Genomic DNA, 6,107 nt, shown 5'->3' with positions numbered 1-6,107 from the left:
AATACGCCAAAAAATTCTATTTAAAAAAAATCATAAAATTAAATCACGTGAATACCAACACATTAAAAACTGTTTTTAAGAAAATCCTTGTTCAGCTTTGCCACAAATGTTCTTTTAGATTTTACCTTTTTATAGGTTTGAACTTTTTAAACATTAATATTTCTAAACTATTTAATATGTCGGGTGAATAAAATAAAGCAGTTGCTTTTACTCAGCGTTTTTGGAAAAAACGCTCAGCTTTACGTGAATAAATTTTTTTGGCAAATTTACTCATTATTTTTATTCGCGTAAAGCTGAGCAATTACTCAGCGTTTTTGGAGTAAATTGATCAGCTTTACGTCAAAAAAAAACTAGAGCAAAATTGTTTAAAATTTTATTCACGTAAAGCTAAGCAATTACTCAAACAACTCTGAGTAAAAGCAATTGCTTTTTTTTATTCATCAAATATCACATTTATAAAGGAGATATTAGGTGAATAAAAAAACGCCTAATATCTTATTCATAAATTTACTTTTACATATTTTTTGAAAATTTTTTGTGTAATTTGAATATCTAAAATTGACTCTAAACTTATATACACTAGCTATAAACCAATTTCTTTTTAACTTAGCTTTAGGGTCATTTCACGCAAGACGGTCCAATTTCCGAAATCAACCCCACTCGTCCATCTCAGATTTTAATGAAGTTTTATCAGTATGTAGTTAAACATGTTTCATGAACATTGCCAAAGTTTCAGGTCAAAATGTTTGTTATTTCAAATTTTGTGGTACTTTTTGTAAGGCTTACCCACATTTCAATATCAGTCAAGAGCTAAAAATCGTATTTTTGGAATCTTATATTTTTTCAATGAAAGGGTAATATATCTCAAAAACCTGGACTCGCTGTAATGTCTCTGTAATGTAAATGTCATGAAACATTTGGACAACCAAACATGAAACAAGCTCCAAATATTTATATGTTTATTTTAATGTTATAAAAAATATGTTTTGCTAAAAAATGGCGATGATTGGATCCTGTGAACACAAAAAAAACCCCCCAGAATGTTAGCCCCCTGCCCCAAAAATGAAACGTAAAAATCATGTATAGAGACGCGGCTGACATCCGCCGACAATAGGTAAAATATATATCGATAATGTACATATTAAGTCTCAAATTTCTAGGGTACCTTGGACCGCAAAAGTGTTTCATTATATAAGTAGAATTTTTGCTTAAAAAAGTACTTTAAATACACCATCATTAGAAATCAATTTATTCGATATAGCTTACGTGCAAAATTATTGTGCAATAGCTCTTTTGATAGATAATACTTAGTTTTATTTAATTACGTTAAGCTTATTTAATTATGTTATCATTTGATAGTTAATACTTAGTTATATTTAATAATAGTTAAGCCGGATGTTTAAGCTATAAAATGGTATATAACAATGTCATTTTTGAGAATACTTTTTTTATACTTTTTTCCATCACCTGGCCCACTGTGCAATATATGGAATAGTTGTGTATAATCTATAGAAATGAGAAAACTTATGATTTTTATTTTAAGATTTAGAAAACGTTTTTGCTATATTATTATTTTTTTGCTATATTATTATTTTTTTGCTATATTATTATTTTTTTGCTATATTATTATTTTTTTGCTATATTATTATTTTTTTGCTATAAATATTGCTATGATTATTATAGATGTATACTGTAATATAAATTTTGCTATAAATAGAGCGAAATTGAAAAATATGTTCAATTATATTTTGTATGTATTTGCTGTATTTAAAGCAAAATATAAAAATTTATTAGGTTTTTAATGCCCCAAAACAACTCTGATGACAACGCACTAAACCACCGAGCTATCAATGATATGCGTTCAGGAGAAAAACAAACTTTATTAAAAATTTCTTATAAGCTCTATGTATGCAGAGAAGGTTAATTTTTAAAAAAGGCTCACTAAAAACCCATTTTGATTTAAAAACCTAATGTTCCAATTTTTTTTTTTTTTGATATTTTTTTTTAAACAAAAATAAAAACTTTCGTAAAAATAAAAAGAGCAGAAATCTTCCAAAAATTTTTTTCAGAAATTTTTCCAAACTTTTTCCAACTTTTTCGCAGAAAGTGAAATTCTCAACTGTAGTAGTTTGTCGCAATAAAAACATCGTTAAGTTATCGTTAAATTAGGAGAAATTTTTTCTTCAAAGATGAAACTCTCCTCAATCATTAAAAACACTTTTCTCACAAATTTTTTACATACATTTTTATTGGATAACAATCTACAAAAATTGGCATTTAATACTAAATATAATTACTAATTAAAAAAAAGTTGTTATAAATATTAAAAAGCGTTAAAAATAATTATTAATCGCAAACCACATAATCATCACTAAAAAGTCATATAAATGACTTATGGGTAATGGTGATGATTATATAAAAAACATATAATCGTCACCATTACCCACAATAAAATTACAGAAATTTAAATTATAACAATAAAATTATAACATTAAACTATAAATTAACTTAATGCCCTTAATGCACCGTCTCATAAAACAATGATAAGCATTCCAATATTTATCAGTGCATTTTTGAATACCTTGTATATATTGTAAGTAAGTTAAAAACACTATAACTTCTAAAACATCCTCTTTTTTCATGGTATTCTTTTTATTGTATTACTATAATAATTGTTATTATCATAGATTTTATTTGCTTATTTATTTATTTTTATTTTTTTTAAATCATTTTCCAATAGCAAATTGGTTGCGCCCTTCATGCAACTATCTGAAAAGGGTTTCGATTAGTTGTGGATGAGACTCTTTGGTGAATAAACGTGTTGTCAAATTAGTAAGCAGTTTTAATGAAAGACTTAAAAAGGAAGATCCTGTTCACGGGTCATGGAACGTCAAAACACTTCTGAAGCATCAGTGTGGTGCGATGCAAGCAGTTTAGCTGCTGGCATAGTTCTGGAGGTGGCTGGGCAAATAGTAGGAGACTATTCATGGCTGAGGAAACAAGACGGTAAGGCTCACATTAATCTCGTAGAGTTAGAAGCCGTGATAAAAGGAATTAATCTTGCAACAAAATGGGTATTTGAATGTATTACCATAAAGTGTGATTCGGCTACTGTTGCCGGCTGGTTGAACTCCTTAACAATTGGTGACAAACCCGCTCGAGTACACGAGCTTGGAGAACCATTTGTCCGTCACCAGTTGTCGTTATTTGAAGTCCTTGTGAAGGAGTGTGGTATAAAAATAAAACTTTTTCTGGTAAAGTTAGCAGAAAATAAAGCCGACGCCCTTACGAGGGTACCACAGAACTGGCTGCATTCAAACCATTTTGCAATGACAGAAAATGTTGGACCGCCAAAAGTGAAATCGTTTCATATTCTTTATCACTTTGGAGTCAATCGAACCCTTTATCTGATAAAACTGGAATATCTGAAGGAGAAAATTTTGACACAAGACGTTGAATCAGTCGTAAAAAGTTGCGAAAGATGTTTATTGATGGATCCTGCGCCAATTAGATGGGAAGAAGGAAATTTTGAAGTTGGAAAGAGCTGGCACCATTTAGCTATTGATGAGCCCACTATAAATCAGAGATTTATTTATCTATCATTGACTGTGGCAAAAGGAGCAAAATTGCAGTAATAATAATAATAATAATAATAATAATAACAATAATAATATAGGAATATTATTATTATTATTACTGCAATATCTACCAAAACTCCTCGTCCTTCATCTGAGACTCTTCCAATAAAGTAAGAGTCTCAGATGCAGGACGAAAAGTTTTGGTAGTAATCAATGAATTGCCAAGCCACATGTCGGACGTCCGTGGGTGCGTCATATATATATATATATATATATATATATATATATATATATATATATATATATATATATATATATATATATATATATATATATATATATGTATATATATATATATATATATATATATATATATATATATATATATATATATGTATATATATATATATATATATATTGTATATAACGTTTATAATGTTTATTATTACCTCGGGGGTATTTGCAAATTTATATTTATAGAGTTAAGATATTCACGAAGACAGCGAGAAAAAACAAATATAGACCTATTATTACATAGTCATTGCATAGTAAAAATTTATTTGAATATACTCATTAGTTATTTTAGGCAATAGTTTTAAACCGTTGTCTAAAACTTTATAATATATTAATAAATAATAATAAATAATAGCGATAATAAACAGTAGCGCGTATATTTTCCATTACCAGAGTTTAATAAACTTTTGAAGTTGGAAAGAGCTGGCACCATTTAGCTATTGATGAGCCCACTATAAATCAGAGATTTATTTATCTATCATTGACTGTGGCAAAAGGAGCAAAATTGCAGTAATAATAATAATAATAACAATAATAATAATAACAATAATAATATAGGAATATTATTATTATTATTACTGCAATATCTACCAAAACTCCTCGTCCTTCATCTGAGACTCTTCCAATAAAGTAAGAGTCTCAGATGCAGGACGAAAAGTTTTGGTAGAAATCAATGAATTGCCAAGCCACATGTCGGACGTCCGTGGGTGCGTCATATATATATATATATATATATATATATATATATATATATATATATATATATATATATATATATATATATATATATATATATATATATATATATATATATATGTATATATATATATATATATATATATATATATATATATATATATATATATATATATATATATATATATATATGTATATATATATATATATATATATTGTATATAACGTTTATAATGTTTATTATTACCTCGGGGGTATTTGCAAATTTATATTTATAGAGTTAAGATATTCACGAAGACAGCGAGAAAAAACAAATATAGACCTATTATTACATAGTCATTGCATAGTAAAAATTTATTTGAATATACTCATTAGTTATTTTAGGCAATAGTTTTAAACCGTTGTCTAAAACTTTATAATATATTAATAAATAATAATAAATAATAGCGATAATAAACAGTAGCGCGTATATTTTCCATTACCAGAGTTTAATAAACAGTTTCGCGAGATTTTAATCAGAATAAATTAGGCAACTAAATTTATTATTTTAAAAATTATAGGAGTAATCATATCTCCGCGCATTAATTTAATCATAGTTCATGTAAATATTACACCTATAAATGTTAGCTTTAAAGAAACTAGTCTTTTCTTAAAAATCCTTACTGAATTCCACAAGAGGTAAGTCCACACTTTTATAATGTAGAAAAATGTCTGGGTCTCCCAAATCAACAAACCCAGTAAGCTAGTTACTATCCTTATCAAAACCATTTTTTGATAAGAATTTTTAAATCTCTTTCTTCTTCTCTGGATAATATCGGACTCTCTTTTATATATTGTAAATGAAGAGATCTACAAAAGTGACATTGAAGGATTTCAAAATTGTTCCAAACTTCGCCATCTCCTACTTGCGCAATAAAGCCTCAAAAGCTTTTTTATTTTGATTAAGTTCTACAATTGTGTTGCTTATAAATACTTTGGCTTGATGCTCCATCAAAACCAATCTTTCCACATAAAACTCTAAATATTACGTTATCTTGACTACATTCCAGCATATCAATAATTTTAGTTAATCTACTAACAGTGTGATCTAACATGCTTTGAAGAGTGCAATTTGCAAAAATCTCAGAAAAATCTATATTTTTAACCTATACTATTTATGAGTTATACTCCCAAATGACTCTAATATTCTTAAACAAACAAATTTCTTGGTCCCTTCGAGGTTTGACTTATTGAGAGTTTACTGTAATATGTTATGCTATTTGTTAATTTTGCAATGTTATTGTTGTGTTGTTTTGGGTTAATAGACTACTTGGCTTACCTTTACATCGGTGTCTATAGTTAAAAAAGATTATTGGGTTGTTTCACGACTGAAACTGACTAATATAATCATGATAATATAAATCAGGATTCAGTTCTTAAATAAAAACATAAAGGTTTATCTTATTGTGATTTTTTTGTTTTTAGGATTGCTTTTTTTGCATTAACAATGTTTATATTTGATTTACATGAATGGTCAAAATGTAAAATATTTTATTTTGA

Source organism: Hydra vulgaris, chromosome 08, assembly GCF_038396675.1.
Source record: "Hydra vulgaris chromosome 08, alternate assembly HydraT2T_AEP".
Lineage (NCBI taxonomy): Eukaryota > Metazoa > Cnidaria > Hydrozoa > Anthoathecata > Hydridae > Hydra > Hydra vulgaris.
The sequence above is the reverse complement of the archived record's forward strand: the minus strand, read 5'-3'. Positions refer to the sequence as shown.